We start from the raw sequence: 17022 nt of genomic DNA on the forward strand, positions 1-17022 counted from the left end.
TCTGACAAAGTGTCTCACCATAACACTGTTTGTCCCAATCAGAAAGCAAAACTTGAGGGAAGCAAATAAATTTGAAAGGAATGGAATATCCTCCTTTTCGATATCATAGAAAAGAGTTTATTTGAGAAAAGAAGTTCATACATTTTTTTCAGGAATTGAGAAGGAATATACGCTGTAATATTGAAAACTAGAGCGATACCATTGGTCACCATCCACATTTCACTGGTATTCATCTTTCGAGCTTGTTCGATCACATCACAATTGCATCATATAACAACTTTAGAGGGTACACTAAAATGCTTTTACAAATTAAGCATTATGGTAGATTCCTAATTGTCACGTCTTGCGTCTTTAATATCGCACCCACACGGATAATACTTTAACAATTCGATCATAATGGAGTTCCTACCAGATAACTTAGAGTTTCCTCATTTTTAATTTAGAATAACCACGAATCATTCAATATAATGATCTTTTTATTAATAATACTCTTCTTTTAGGAAAGTCTGGAAATCTTCCCAATCTCCTTCGATCACGCCCAAGCTCTTCTTAAATCGATAAATTCTTTTAAACTTTAATGGTCTCTGCAACTTGATGAATAATCACTCCGTACATGGATTCTGTTATTAACCTTGTCAAATAATATTTACACCTTACCGATAGGAATAATCAGCTTCTTCATAATCACGGGTTACTTTGTTCTCGGAATTAGCAATACTAAGTCTGAAACAGCATCCTTCCAGGTGATTCGGGCTTTCTAACAAACAAGAAATTCAAGTAGTAACTTGACAACCAATGTTTAAAAATCATTTTATTCGAAAAGGGCTTTTAAAAATTTGTAAAGGAAAATCTTTTTCGAAAACTTGTTTAAAAAGTTTGGAAAATCACAAACCTGGTTGTTCTTACTATATGAGTTGGTTGTTGTCCTTCCGACCTATAACAAGGTATCAAATTAATGGAACGATCATATAAAGGTCCATTCACTTCAATCTACCTTCTCTCCTTTATTGGGTCCATTTGCCTTCCTTAATCGACGATCACTTCAAGTGTTGTTACATGTTATTATATTCGTAGCTTCACATTAAAATTTCTATACCGGTAATACTCCTGTTATCAACTTTGCAATCGTTAAGTGGAACAGACTATCCAATAATCAACAAGTCTATTTCAAAGAACCAAAATTTGCTCATATCACATCACATCACTACTTTACATATCGCATTTATCATAACACCATCATTTAATTCTATAAATATTCCAAATTTATACTTTTCTCTCTAACCTTTTCAAAATTCATCTAATCCATCCCACAACTAATCACGGGTGGCCTGGTCACTAATGGCTTCTTTTAATCTGGTAGAAGCTATCCTCCGGAACACTTAAATCTTCTTTCTAAACTTATTCTCACCTTTATTAATATCTCATGCATTAACCATTTACTGTAGCTATCAAATCCATCTTCGTAAATACTGTTGCTCCATAAAATAGGTTTTAAACTGAGGGCATAGAACAAAATATAAGGTAAACTGAAGAGATACACACACAACCGAATGTCCGGTAAAACAAGAATAAACAAATGGAGGTTTTTAAATAGGTAGTCTCATAACAAGAGGTGGTAGAATAGCGTGGAATAACTTGAAGAGGTGTAACTGTTATAACAGAAGGTAACTTCCTTAATACTGATGGAGGAACAAGGTGCAAATCTAATCTGAAAGAAGATGACGATCCTTGAATGAGAAGCTTCAAACGATCAGATGATACAGGGAAATCAGGATCTGCCATTTCCGTTGTCTGGAAATCATGTCGCAAGCTAAGAATCCCAAATTGCAATATGAACCGTGCCGGAGACCTACTATATAGTCGCACTCATCCTCATGACGTCTTATCTTTCTATTTCCTATTCCTAATCCTAACCCTCTAACCAATAACGACAATCTAGGCTTGTTTCAGTGACTTATAACCTGTAGCTCTGATACCAACCTATGGCGCCCTCCAAACCCGGGTCAGGAGTTTGGGGTCCACAACACCAACACAATATATCAACCTGTATAAGAAATATTATTTATAATGACCCTGCTTCACAAAACCATGGATCGCAATATGTTAAAGTAGCCATAACCTTAATTAATTACATCGTACCAAATCCCAACTGACTTAACTTACAATTGATAATAAAGTTTTTCTTACAATCGTACTATCTCTCCACTGCATGAAGCTCCTGCTAGTACGATCCAACTCAAACTGGAACCTTAGCCCGCACTTTGGACCGAGGAACTTCTCTATCATCCATATCATTTTTAACTATAAAATATATAGAAAGTTTCGCAAGAGTGAGCTAACTAGCTCAGCAAGTCATAATAACGATAACTGAGGTTAAACAATAGTCAAATGAGATGATTCAGAGGAATCAAGTTTCTTTTTAACTAGTCATTAGAATTGGATATTCATTTTAAGTTTTAAAAACCAAGGATAGGCTGCTGATCAGTCACGCACTAACCCCGAGCGAAGCACACAGCTCTGCTCTTAAGAACTGGATCCAAGGCACACATTGGCCTAATTCGACCACGAATCTGGTCTGACCACGAATCTGGTCCACATAAAGAAAACTATCCAATTCTAAAATAATTAAGTATAATAAACAATATAATTCAATAAGCCAGATCATAATCAACAGTAATAAAGCAATGGTATAAAAATGTAATACGATTCATGAGTATCACAAGGGTATATCTGGATATGTAAAAGAAACGGTTTTTAGTTTGTAAAAGCATCAGGTATTATCTCAGTAATGATTTTTCAAGGTATAGTTCTTTGATGTTATAAAGATTGGTTGGGATATAAAAGTTTCTGTGTTTTCAAACAACTTTCTTCCAGTGTTTGGTAATTAAACATTTGGGAAGTAGTATCATATCTATGTGGTTTGGTATCTGAGGTATCCATACGATTTAGTCCTTGGGATTTTTGAAATAGTGTATCAGCAAAGGATGGTTTGCAAAGAATAAGGCTTACGGCTCGATCAAGAAAGAATCAGGGTTCAAGGGTAAATAGTTTAAAGCACTTGCATTATAAAACATGAGTTATGTTTAATAATAGCAACATGTTATGAAACAGTTCAAAAACATTGATTATATATTTTGAAGAAAAGTTCAGAAATACTTGCCTTACAAGGCTTTGCAACTATTACTGATCAACTCTGAGCCGACTCTGCTGCTCAGGCTCTAATGTCTAACCACTAGATCCCATTGGATTCGACTTCGACACTCAAGTCTTTCTGTTGAAACTCTACTGAGCTCGTCGACTGACCACTAGGTTATCTTTAGTCCATCGTCCATTTTCAGGTTCACGACTATAACCTATAGGGTCGAAATATCCTACGTTAGACGTCTAGGTATGCTTGACATATCCTCGATAATAATTCTTACCCAACGATATTCAAACCCGACTCGTAATTATTCATATTAGAATAACACAGACAACAATTAGGGTTCACATTCTCGAAATCGATCCAGTGTTCGTTTTTAGAAAATACGTATACTCGTCATTTTATGAAATTAGGGTTATTGTGTTTTGGACAAAATATACAATACAACATACAATCAGGTTCTGTATAAAACATACATATATGTATATACTTATACTCGCTTGACGTTCCGATAATCCCCGGATACGCTCCCGTATTTCCGTAGTTGATTTTCCAGAAATCGGGCAGCGTCTCCTTTGTTTATCGGACTACCCGTCGATACATCAGTCGACGTCAATTCGACAACAAACAATCCCATAATTACTTCAACCGACACCATACCCGAAATCCACGTCACAAATCCCAATCATCGATTCAATTACTTGATTATCACTATTATTCGCATTCCAATTTGGATCTTAATATTTATATCCGACTGTTTATAATTCGAAAATAAGGGTACGAATCAAATATTAAATATGGTTTTATAATTATAGGACTCAGAATTAATTCATCACAGTCCACCGTTAGCTCATCGAAATTCATCGCTGACGGCGGCAAAACCTGGAGGTACCCATGTCGGGTTTCCAGTCACGAGTTCCACCAATTAACCGAAATAATTCCCGCACAAAATATACTTTCTTTCACGAAACCAATCAAGTAATTCCTGCAAAAATTAATTAAGATAATTGAGAAAATTTCCATCAAAACGCACGCGTACAAACACGTGCCAACAACACTGAACGAACATAGCAGGAAAACAACCGGCGACAGCACATCAAACCACAACACACACAGTCGATACACTGCAACACACACACACTGGGTACACTTGCACACACTTAAACACACACATCCATTGTAATTTACACGCATACGCATCAATATATATATACAAATGAATTTTCATGACTGAATTAAGACATAAGCCGAAACAGAGCATCATCGGAAAAAGGGAAAGAAAGCGTCCGGAAAAGAAACGCCGGCAACTTACCGGAAAGACACGAGAACACACGCGGAACAAGGGAAAAAAAGAGATACAGGGGAATTAGAGGAGAAAAGTGAGAGAGAAGAGATTAAAGAGCATAAAATCGAGAGAGAGAGACTTCGAGATTAAAGAGAAGAGGGATCAGAGAGATTGTTTTTATTCGGGACAAAAGAAACAGGAGTGTATTCGTGTATATCTATTCTATAACACGTGTCCAGCTATTGGACACGTACCCCTCTGCATAATCAAATTTTTATTCCGTGTTTCGATATATACGACCTGAGGTGCACTTTAAACAAATTCCGAAAATTATGGAAATAGTCTTAAAATATCATAAATATCCCGGTGTTCGTAAAAACATAAATTTCGTAATTTTAAAATAATTTCCGAAAGGTAGTTTATACCCGCTTTTCACAATTAAACGAATCGACGCGCGGGTGAAATTAATCCCGAAAATTTCCGAAATAATTTTAAAATTCTCGAAATATTTCAAACTTAAATAAATATGAGTTTCATAATTTTTGAAGAGTTCTTGAATTAAATATGGATTTTACAAATAAAAGCATTCAGAAAATCATTTAAAGATAAATAATTAATAAAATATTGATTTCTCAATTTTATAAAATCCTAAAAATAATTATTGAAATTATAAAATTATAAAAACAATTTTAGAGACACTTCAAATATTTATACAAATAAATTTGCATTAAATCCACTTTACAAGTGAAATAATTCAATACAATTCCTTAATTAATCACGCGAACTACCCGGTACATCATAAATCGCACCTAGATAACAATCAAACAACACATACAGGTCAAAACCAATACACATACTTTATTTAATAATTTCCATCATAATCACATATTTAAATAATTCAAAAATACATGGGTCGTTATAACCTGTGACTAAAGTCACAGTTAGACTTACAGATTTCTCTTTATTTATGACAAGTTGTTGTTCCTCACATGTAGTGGGAACTTTCAATTGAATTGGAGGGGATTTGACTGGGTTACTGTCATATGCACCAGTCTCAAACCCTTGTGCTTCTTACAAATCACTGTCACATGAATGTGATATACTTGCCTCCTCCATGACAGGATTATTGGCAATTGTACTCCTAGCATCAACTGCTAATGTAATTTCTGCTAGGGTTTTGAGGGGAGTTATACCCTACATAAGAAACCTCCAATTGAATTGGAGAGGATTTAGATAGCTCCCCCTCCAGAGTATTACCCTAAAACCTAACAGCCTGTGAAGGCTGATTTGCACATGAAGGTGCATTTGTGACATCCATGAGATCTTCAGTAAAAACTGATGAATATTCCATGGTTTTGATGGTGTCATCAAGGTCTATCCCAATTAGTAGCCTCTCATCATCTGATTGTAGTGTCTGGGTGGTGAGTAAGGTTTCTTGAACCAAGTCACTTGATTTAGCTTGCACTTGAGAAATGGATTCAAGTGCTGTAGGAGAGGAAGAAATTTGTGAGATTAAGATTTGTTGCTCAGAATTGAGTGTTGGCAGCTCCCCCTGAATAGATGAGGGAGCTTCAATAGATGTGCTCTCACAGTGTTTGTCATCCTTATTTCTCCTACCATACACTTGAATTTCTTCAGGTGTTGGCTGTGCAGACTCTATACAGGGTGCATTGGGGTGAATGCTCTTTTCAATAGACATACCCTGTTGAGAGGATGTATCTTGAGTCTGTTTAGTCCCCATTTTTACAACTGCATCCTTTTGGGAGAATACAGAGGTGGTTTGAGTGGTCAGCTCAGTTTGTTTAGCCTTCTTTGGCTTTCTGACCAAGGGTGACTCAGCTTGTGTTTGATCCTCACCACTCTCATATACTACTGTGAGGGTTATCTCCTTTCTCTTCTTTTTACTCACTTCACCCTTTTGAGAGGATGAAGTGGTTGGTTTCCTAGCTGCTATTTGGTTTGAAGAAATGGTTTCAGCTTGGGAATGTCCCTGTGGGTGTTCCTGTGTTTGTACTTCCACATGCTCAGAAACCATAGTTGTGCTAGACTGTGCATTTGATCTCATGTCAGGAATTGGGTAAGGGTAAGTCCTAAATTTCTCCATCATGAATGAGTGATTTTTAGACTCACATTTATCTTGTTCTTTGTAGTAAGTGAACCAAATATTATTTTAGACATTTTCTTATAATTTCCTATTTTAGTGCTATCTATACCATTCAACAAATGTATGTCTGTTACTTTATGATTTAAAGTAGACATAATGAATCTAGGAAAGAAAATTTCCTTACCTCTAGCAGATTGGGGCATGGTCAGCCTAGTTGCAAGTTCTTCCAGGATCATTAGACCAATATTCAAGTGTCTGTTGTGGGCTATTGAGTACACCAGCTTCTGCACCACACTTGAAATATTGTCATATCCCGTCTTCCTGCATGTGAAGGCCCTCACTACAGAATCAAACACAAAGGACCATTCCTTCCTTAAGTTGGTTCTGTTCAAGCTTGACAAGTTGATTCTTCCACCATAGTTGATGAAGTCCATAAACTCAGTCAGTTCATCCTGGGTTGGCACCTCCACTAAGTTTGCAGTTGGAAGCCCCAAAGCTATATTCACATCTTGCTCATTGAACTCTATCTGTTGGCCTCCAACTATGAAAGTTATCACCAGAGATACAGAGTTGTCATTCATAACAGTTCTTACTACAGTTGTTGTCCAAAACTCATGCAGAACATCCAAGTACAAGATTGAGTTAGCAGTTAAAGCTCCTGCAAGGTATGATTCAGACAAGAATTTCACAAACCCCTTGAAACTATCAGGCACTTGGTTAACATCAGTAAAAGCTAGGTATTTTGTTCCTTTCTCTGGGATAGTAGCTCTAACAATATTCAGTGCCATTGTTGTTTAGTGAGAGAGAATGAGTAAGAAAAATTTGTGAGAGAAGAGTAAAAATGAGAAAGAAATCGGTTTTGGATTGAAAAGCTAGGTCACTTGAGTTCTCAAAGGTGTAAGTATGTATATGTATCGAGATGTCTGAGTATTTATAGTAAAAGCAAATGACTTGTCGAGAAGTCAAAAATAGATGTTTGGAGTATACTTATCGAGAAGTCAATTTGAAAAATGAAAAACATATCGATAAGTTATTTTATTTATTCTTGTAGAGAACTAAAAATAAACTTATCGAGATGTCAAATAAATACCCAGTTTGTCCAAAATGGACTGAATTTGATTATATTTTTTATTTAAATAAATCAAAATAAAATCAAAATAGTTTTGCCAAAAAGTATTTTACCAAAATAATTTATTGAATTAAATTATTTCAGTTCTGAGTTATTGATAAGTCTAAAAGTTATACTTGTAGAGAACTCTGTGAGTTAACACTACTAGAGAACTCTACAATGACTTATCGATAAGTCATAATAAAGTCACTCGAGAAGTCAGTAAACTGACTTATCGAGAACTCACTCGAGAAGTCTTAGAATGACTTGTCGATAAGTCAATTAGACTTATCGAGAACTCAATTCTCTAAATACTTTTGATCATTTTGATTCAGCCTTGTGTTAATTTTACATATTGAAGATGTAAATTAACATTTAGACAGTTTACTTAAAATAAATAAAAAAAATTCCAAGCTGAATTTATTTTTGAATAATAAATATGCAGAGATTTTTGAAATATTTATAATCATATTTCAGTTAATTTCCAATTAAATCAAATTAATTTTGATTTACTAGAAATTAATCTGTTGCAAAACATTAGCTGAGTTCTTGCCTTAGGATGAAGAATTAAGCATTCCAAATTCACCTACAAGTCTAATGAAAGATGCTTCATCCAAAGGTTTAGTAAAAATGTCAACTTATTATTTTTCTGTTGGAACAAAAATGAGCTCAATGTTACCATTTGTAGCATGTTCAATAATAAATTGGTATCTTATATCAACGTGCTTTATTCGAGAATGATTAACTAGATTAGCCACTATAGATATAACACTAGTATTGTCACACATAATTGGAATGTTGTGTAACACTATGCCATATTCTATTAGCTGATTTCTAATCTAAAGCACTTGAGCATAACAACTTCCTGCAGCTATGTATTCAGCCTCTGCTGTAGAAGTTGACACAGGTTGTTGTTTCTTGCTATACCAGGATACAAGTCTTTGTCCATGAAATTGACAGCTTCCACTAGTACTCTTTATGTGAACCCTGCATCCAGCAAAATCTGCATCTGTGTAGCCAACAGCTTCAAAACCAGTTCCCTTAGGATACCATAATCCCAAGTTTTGAGCTCCCTTCAAGTATCCGAAAATCATCTTTACAGCCATCAAATGTGATTCTTTTGGATTTGCTTAGAATTTTGCACATAGGCATGTAGCAAACATGATATCTGGTCTACTTGCAGTTAAATAAAGCAATGATCCAATCATCCCTCTATAGCTTGAAATATCTACACTTTTGCCCTTTTTTTTATCTTCATCCAACTTTGTTGCCGTAGACATAGGTGTAGATGCAGGTGAACAATCAACCATGCCAAATATTTTCAATAAATCTTTAACATATTTAGTTTGGCCGATGAAGATTCCATCACTTATTTGACTGACTTGAAGTCCAAGAAAGTAACTTAATTCCCCCATCATACTCATTTCATATTCACTCTGCATAAGCCTGGAGAATCTGAAGGTAAAGCTTTTCATTTATAGAACCAAAGATGATATCATCCACATAAATCTGAACTTGAATCATATCATCACCATGTTTGTTGTAGAAGAGAGTCTTTTCTATAGTACCTCTGGTAAAACCATGTTTAAGTAGGAATTCTGAAAATTTATCATACCAAGTTCTAGGTGCCTGCTTTAATCCATATAGAGTCTTGAGTAACTTGTACATAAAATCTAGAAATTTTGGATCTTCAAATCCAGGTGGCTGTTGCACATAAACCTCTTATTCTAGCTTACCATTTAGGAAGACACTCTTGACATCCATTTGATACACTTTAAAATTTGAATATGCAGCAAATGCTAGAAAAATCCTTATTGCTTCAAGTCTTGCAACTGGAGCAAATGTTTCATCATAATCAATTCCTTCTTCCTGTGAGTATCCTTTTGCAACCAACCTTCCCTTGTTTCTGGTAACTATACCATTTTCATCCATCTTATTCCTGAACACCCATTTTATTCCAATTATACTTCTGTTCTTTGGTGCAGGAACTAACTCCCAAACTTTGTTCCTTTCAAACTGATTCAGCTCCTCCTACATGGCAGATATCCAATCAGGATCCATTAGAGCTTCTTCAGTTTTCTTAGGTTCTACTTAAGACAAGAAGCATGCATGTAGGCACTCATTAGCAGGTGCACTTCTAGTTCTCACACCAGCAGTAGGATCACCAATAATTGCTTCTCTAGTGTGACTTCTATCCCACTTCCTTGTGTGAGTTGGTTGACTTGTGCCTTCATTATTTTCTTCATTATTGGTATGACTGGTAAATCCTTCTTCTCTTTCTCCCCCTGAGTTTGTGCTATCAAATCCAGGTGTTTGAGATGAGCTTCCATTCCCATGATTTTCCTATTCAGTAGTCTCTTCATTCATCATTTGTTGTGCATTAGCTTCATCTTCTTCATCAGAATCACCATCAATATTGAGATTTTCAAATGCAAGGGCTTTAGCTTCATTATCATCAAGGCATTCCAAACCTGGACACTTGTCATCATCAAAAGTCACATATGTGCTTTCCATAATCTTCTTTTGATCAATCACATAGACCTTGTAGGCAGTTCTCTCTGATGAATATCCCAGAAAAATTGCTTCAAAGACCTTTGAGTCAAATTTTTCCACATATTTAGAGTTGTCTTTTAAAATGCAATATTTGCTTCCAAACACATGAAGATGCTTTACAGTAGGCTTTCTCTTAGACATGATTGAGTAAGGTGATTTGACATGGGCCTTGTTAATGAGATATTTGTTTTGAGTATAGCATGTAGTGTTAACAGCTTCTTCCCAAAAACTTGTTGGCAACTTGGCATCTTGCAACATTGTTCTTGCAGCTTCAACTAATGTTTTGTTCTTTCTTTCAACTACTCCATTTTGTTGGGGTGTTCCAGCAGCAGAGAATTCTTGAACAATGCCTTTGTTTTTGCAGAATTCACTCAGTATTGTATTTCTGAATTCTGTTCCATTATCACTTCTCAATCTATTAACACAGTTTTGATCTTCAGTCTGTTTCTCTATCTTCTTAATGTGCTCAATTATGATGTGTGGAGTTTCATCTTTAGAGTGCATGAACTCAACCCAAGTATATCTTGAGAAATCATCCACCATCACAAGTGCATATTTGTTTCTTGAAACTGATAAGACATTTACTGGTCCAAACAAGTCCATGTGAATAAGTTGCAATGATGCATTTATAAAATTCACAGTTTTTGACTTGTGACTTGATCTTTTCATTTTTCTTTTCTGACAAGCTTCACAAACTTCAACTTGAGAAAACTCCAGATTAGGCATGTCTCTTACCAACTCCTTTTGACCAAGGTGTTGATTGCCTTGAAATTCAAGTGATACAAATTTTTGGCCATAGCTTGCTTTGTTCTTCTGATGCCTTGGTATAGAAGCAGCAAATACCATCCTCATTTATTGAGTCCAAGTCTGCAACAAACAAGCTTCCCTTCCTTGCTCCTTTTAGAGCAACTTCATTGGTTTTCTTGCTGATGAAAATACATTCTTCTTTGTCAAATAAAACTTTAAAACCTTTGTCTGCAAATTAACTGACACTGAGAAGATTTACTTCAAGACCAGCTACCAATGCTACATCATCAATGACAACATTTCCAGAAACAATCTTGCCATATCCCATTGTAAATCCTTTGCTATTGTCTCCAAAAGACACCACGGGGCCAGTTTTCTCCTCAAATTGTGATAGCAAGGCCTTATCACTTGTCATATGTCTGGAACATCCCTGTCTATGATCCATATGACCTTCTTCATTTTTTCCTGCACATAATGAGTTTTAAGTGTGTTCAACAACCCAAGCAGTGTTGGGTACTTTCTTCTTGTGAACTGATTTAGCAGAAGTAGAATGAGTTGTTTCAGATAAAATAGAATTCATTGACTGTTGTGCATTTTCCCTATTTGTTGTAGACCCAATTTTTATTTCTTTGAGGTCTACTCTCAGCTAGTGGTAACTTTTCATCACTTTCAAGTTACAAGGGATGCAATCAAACTTGTCACAGAATGAGTAGGGATCACTTGCATCTGCTTCATTATATTTGCAGGCTCCTTCAACTGGCTTGCTAGCAACCTTTTTGCAAAGGTGAGTTAGGTGATTCACAGAGCCACATTTCTCACATTTCTTTCTTGGAGCATCTGCAATATAAGCAAAATTGTTGCTTTTGTGTATCCTAATCTTCCCATTTCTATTTTTCTTCTTCTTTCTTGCATCTTCAGTTCTTGTTTCCTTGACAGGTGTCTTGGAATTTTGGTTGTCCATGAGCTTCTCTTCAGCTTTGAAAGATTGAGTTGCTTCTGCATTTTTCTTCTCATTATCTTCATCAACAATTTCTTGATTTATAATCAACTCTTCTTCACTGAAGTTAACTTCACATGCCTTGAATATAGGTGAAATAACCTTTTTCAGCATAGTTGGAACATTTTCATTTTCTGTTGTTTTTCCTTTGTCACCTGTATCTTTATTCTTGCTGTTTAAGGCATCATAATCAAGACCAATATCAATATTTGCATATGGCTTGTTCTTCTCATGATATTGTCCAACCAACTCAGATGCATTCTTGAAGGACTTTAAATTGACTTCATTCTTTTCCAGCTTCTCCCTTAACACTGCTTCAATTTCATTTGCACACTTGAGCTTGTTCTTTAGATATGCATTCTCTTGCTTAACAACTTCAAGCTCTACCAACAACAACTCAGTTTCTTGTTTCTCATTTTCAAGCTTCTTATTTATCTTTGTCAGTCTGCTAACTTCTTCATTAGCAGCAACCATACTTGTATGAATGTGAAACATTTATATGCTCATCTTCTCAACAGTTTCCTTATATTGACTCACATTTAAATCAATGGTAGTAAGAGTTGGTACCTGTGATTTTGATGAGGATGACTCTCCTTGCTCCAAGGCCATTAGTGCATAATTACCAACTTCCTCATCTTCATCATTATCTGAGTCATCCCAACTCTTTCCCTCTGCAATATAAGCTTTGCTTTGCTGTTTCTTCAGAAGAGCTTCATACTTTGCTTCCAGTTCAAGATAAGCTTTGTCTTTCTTGGGTTTCCTGCATTTTGTAGCAAAATGGCCTAGTTCATCACAATTGAAGCACCTTATTTTTGATCTGTCAACACATCCAGTTTTGTATGCTATCAGATGTTTACTTCTCTTTTCCTTTCCAACTGCTGTCTTTGTTGAATGACTGTCCTTTACCCTTGAAGAATCTTGGCTTCTTTACTCTAATGTTGGAGAACTTCCTTTCCAGATAGGCCATTGACTGATTAAGCTCATCAAGTTCATCCAGGGTGTAGAACTCATCTTCTTCCAATTCCAGTATGACTTGCTCCTGTGAATCATTGTTTCTTTGCTCACTGACTGAGGCAACTGGAGTCTGGGATCTTGGCTCATCATTAGAGGTCTGGCTTTCATTAACAATTATAGCACTTGAACCATCTACCACATGCCCTTGACCAGCTCTTCTTGATTTTCTTTGAATCATCTCTAATTCATATGTCTTTAAGATTCCATATAGAACTTTCAGTGTTATTCTGCTCAAGTCTCTCCCTTCTCTAATTACTGAAATTCTCTGTTCCAAATGATCAGGGAGTGTAAGCAAAAACTTCAAGTTCACTTCTTCAGCTTCATAGTATTTGTCATGCAGCTGCAAGTCATTTATCAGCTTGTTAAACCTTTCAAACACATCAGTGATACTTTCTTTTGGCTTAGCCATGAAACCCTCATACTGTGAAATCAGTATCCTTCTTTGATTAGATCTAACTTCCTCAGCTCCTTCACAAAGTATTTCAATCTTTTTCCAGATCTGCTTAGCAGTGTCACAGTTGACAATGTTATTGTACATTACATTGTCAAGTGACTCTATCAATATTAGCTGCAAGCCACTATCTAGGGAAACTTTTTCTTTCTCAGGATTAGTGTAGTCAGAAGGGTCTTTTGGAGCATAATGAGCTGGAATGACCATATCACCATTTGTAGATTCCTCAACTCTAACCATAGGAGTGAAATGCCCATTTTTGAGAATCTGAATGTAGAGTGGATTGGCCATCCTGATAACAGCAACATTTTCTTCTTCCATAGAGTGTAGTTAGTTTTATCAAATGTAGGGATTTTGATGCTACTGATTTTCTGTGTAGTCATTCTTCCAAGATCTTGAATCTGTTTACTTTCATATTTTGCTCTAATACCACTTGTTAGGTAATGAATTACACACAGAGGGGGGAGGGTGAATATGTTTTTGTATTTTTATGCTTTTCTTGAAGTGTTAATGGTTGTGAACAAAGTAAATTAAATCTTGCAGTAAGATGTGTTAAAACTGAAATTAAACAAGCAATAACAGTGAACACAAATCTTTCAAAACTCACTTAATTTTATATTAAACTTAAGAATGTTTTTCTACAAAATTTCTAGGCTCTTTGTTGATAAAGAGCTTAGCATCTTCCTTGAGAGAATACAAGATTTTTCTTATCTAAATTGTTACATCTAACAAAGGACCAGTATTAACTTTATATGATAGTTAACTACTGGTTTACACTGTGTACAATAAGATATGCTATTCACTTTAGTAAATTGTCATTAATCATTCCATTTTAGGAAAAGTATATCTTCCATTTCTAGCTTAGCATATCTTTTCATACTGTGTTAACTTTGATCTTCCTTTATCAGTTAATCTTCACCCTTGATCTTGCACACTCTTCAAGTTGATTTTTGTAGACTTGTCAATCCAACTGGTTGGATTATTTGTTGATTGTTAATCTTGGATATTGAACTGGTCTGCAATTTGTACTTTGAGATTTTACCTCGAGATCTCTAGTTAGGCATATAGAGAACTTGACATCTCGATAAGTATATTGGCTTATCGAGATCTCTAATACTCCATAGTTGATTTGACTTGTAGAGGTCTTCGAGTTCTCTATAAGAGAATTTAGCTTGTCGAGATCTCTCCACTTCATGTCTTCACTTTGGGTTATCGATATCTCTGAGTTCTCTAGTGACTTGTTGACTTGTCGATAACTCAAAGTTCTCTAGTGATATTTGACTTGTCGATAACTCAGAGTTCTCTAGTGATATTTGACTTGTCGATAACTCTGAGTTCTCTAGTGAAGAAATGACTTGTCGATATCTCCAATCTTCATGTCTTCAATTTGGCTTGTCGATATCTCTGAGTTCTCTAGTAGCTTTCCTGAGTTCTCTATAAGTCATTCTGGAGTTCTCGAATGACTTCTCAATAACACTAAATTTGTGAGTTGTAGAGATCTTGACTTAGAATATTTTTCTCAAAATAGATTTATTCAACTCCAAGCTTCTTCATAATTCTTCTGAGGCATTATCTTCTTGATCTTCTTCCAGATAGAATTCTTAGGCTTGATACTGTTTAAAGAAAAAGACTGCAGTCCGCTCTTTGAAATTTTTACAGAATTTAAATGTTATAATACAAAATGCAAACTAAGATTACAATACAACTTACTTAGGGTTGTTAATTTGACTTAGTTTTGTTATTGTACAGGCATGTCTTGCACAACACACTTTTAAGCATAAAGGTATCACTAAAATCAATCTAAGACAACCATGAAAAACCTTTGAGAGCAAGAAATTTGAATCGAAATAAGAAAACTCATGTTTAGTACCAAGAGATAACGAGCATTTATATGATGACTTCAAGACACCTTTATCCCCATATGGATATAAGACGTATTCCATGTTATCACTTTTGAAGTCAATTGTATCCACCAATTCAAATCATACTGATACGGTCTACCCAATCCTAACTTACATTAATCAACATTAAAATTATCAAAAATCGCAATATCTTTGTACTTCAAACCAGCAATGCCAGCCACATAATTTTTACTCATGATAGTGACAATCAATATATTACTCCAAACAACATTATTTGGTGCGGCATAAATTTGCGAAGGCAACTTGTTTTCATTAACCATATACCTCTGTTAGATATATTTGATAATGTCATGGCTAATATAATTTATGTTTAGATTTCAGATCTTACTTAACAGGACAAATCAGTACTTAACTATTGATCAGTACTTATACTGAAAGTCAGGACTTAAGGATATCAGTACTTATATTATCAGGAGATAATCATCAGAAATTAGATATCAGAACTTAAGTGCTGAAGGATGATCAGAGAAGGACAGTAGCTGATTAAAAGAAAGAAGATCAAGATAAACATAAGAAGAGATATGCATGAAGAAGGAATTCCGTGAAGAATGGAATACTTGGAAGAAAAGATATCTGATTGATATATTTTAGGAAGCAGAATTATATTCCATATCAATTAGCGATTATCTTGTAACTGTGTAGTATATAAACACAGACATAGGGTTTACACTAAAAGTGTTATCATATATTCGAGAAGATTAATTTTTGTAACCCTAGCAGCTCTCGTGATATTTGTTCATCACTGAGAGGTAACAGTTCCATACTGTAACAGAGTTTATTGTTTCAATAAAGTTTGTTTTCTGTTACTTAAGATATTAAAGTTCGATTTGATTGTATTATACACTGTATTCACCCCCTCTACAGTGTGTGTGACCTAACAAGTGGTATCAGAGCCAATCTGTTAACACATATACAGCTAAAGATCCAAACACAATCATGTCTGATACAGAAACTCCAACTAAGCCTACCAAAACTGAAGAACCTCCAAAGCCACAAATTCAAAGTCGGTATGAGACCATCAGGGTTCCCATACTGAGACCATCTGAATATCCCATATGGAAGGTAAGGATGACCATGTTCCTGGAAGCAACAGATCCAGAATACCTTGATAGAATCAAGGAAGGGCCTCACAAACCAACCAAGCTCGCTATTGCAGTTGCAGGTGAAGCAGCAAAGACCGTACCAAAGGAGAAGAGTGATTATACAGCTGAAGATATAGCATCAATTGCTAAGGATGCCAAGGTACGACACTTACTGCATAGTGCCATTGATAATGTAATATCGAACAGGGTAATCAACTGCAAGACTGCTAAGGAGATATGGGATGCTCTGGAAACAAGGTGTCAGGGAACTGACACAATTAAGAAGAACAGGAAGACAATACTCACTCAAGAGTATGAACACTTTGACTCAAAGACTAATGAGTCATTGAATGATTTATATGATAGATTTGTCAAACTTTTGAATGATTTGTCATTGATTAATAAAGAGTATGATATTGAAGATTCAAACCTTAAGTTCCTGTTAGCTCTTCCTAAATGTTGGGATTTGAAGGCAACGACAATAAGAGACAACTACAATCTTGATGAAACAACTCTTGACGAAATCTATGGAATGCTCAAGACTCATGAACTTGAGATGGAACAAAGAAGCAAGAGGAAAGGAGGAAAGTCAAGGACAGTTGCTCTTAAGGCTGAAG

This window comes from Apium graveolens, chromosome 8 (assembly GCF_009905375.1).
Source record: "Apium graveolens cultivar Ventura chromosome 8, ASM990537v1, whole genome shotgun sequence".
Classification (NCBI taxonomy): domain Eukaryota; kingdom Viridiplantae; phylum Streptophyta; class Magnoliopsida; order Apiales; family Apiaceae; genus Apium; species Apium graveolens.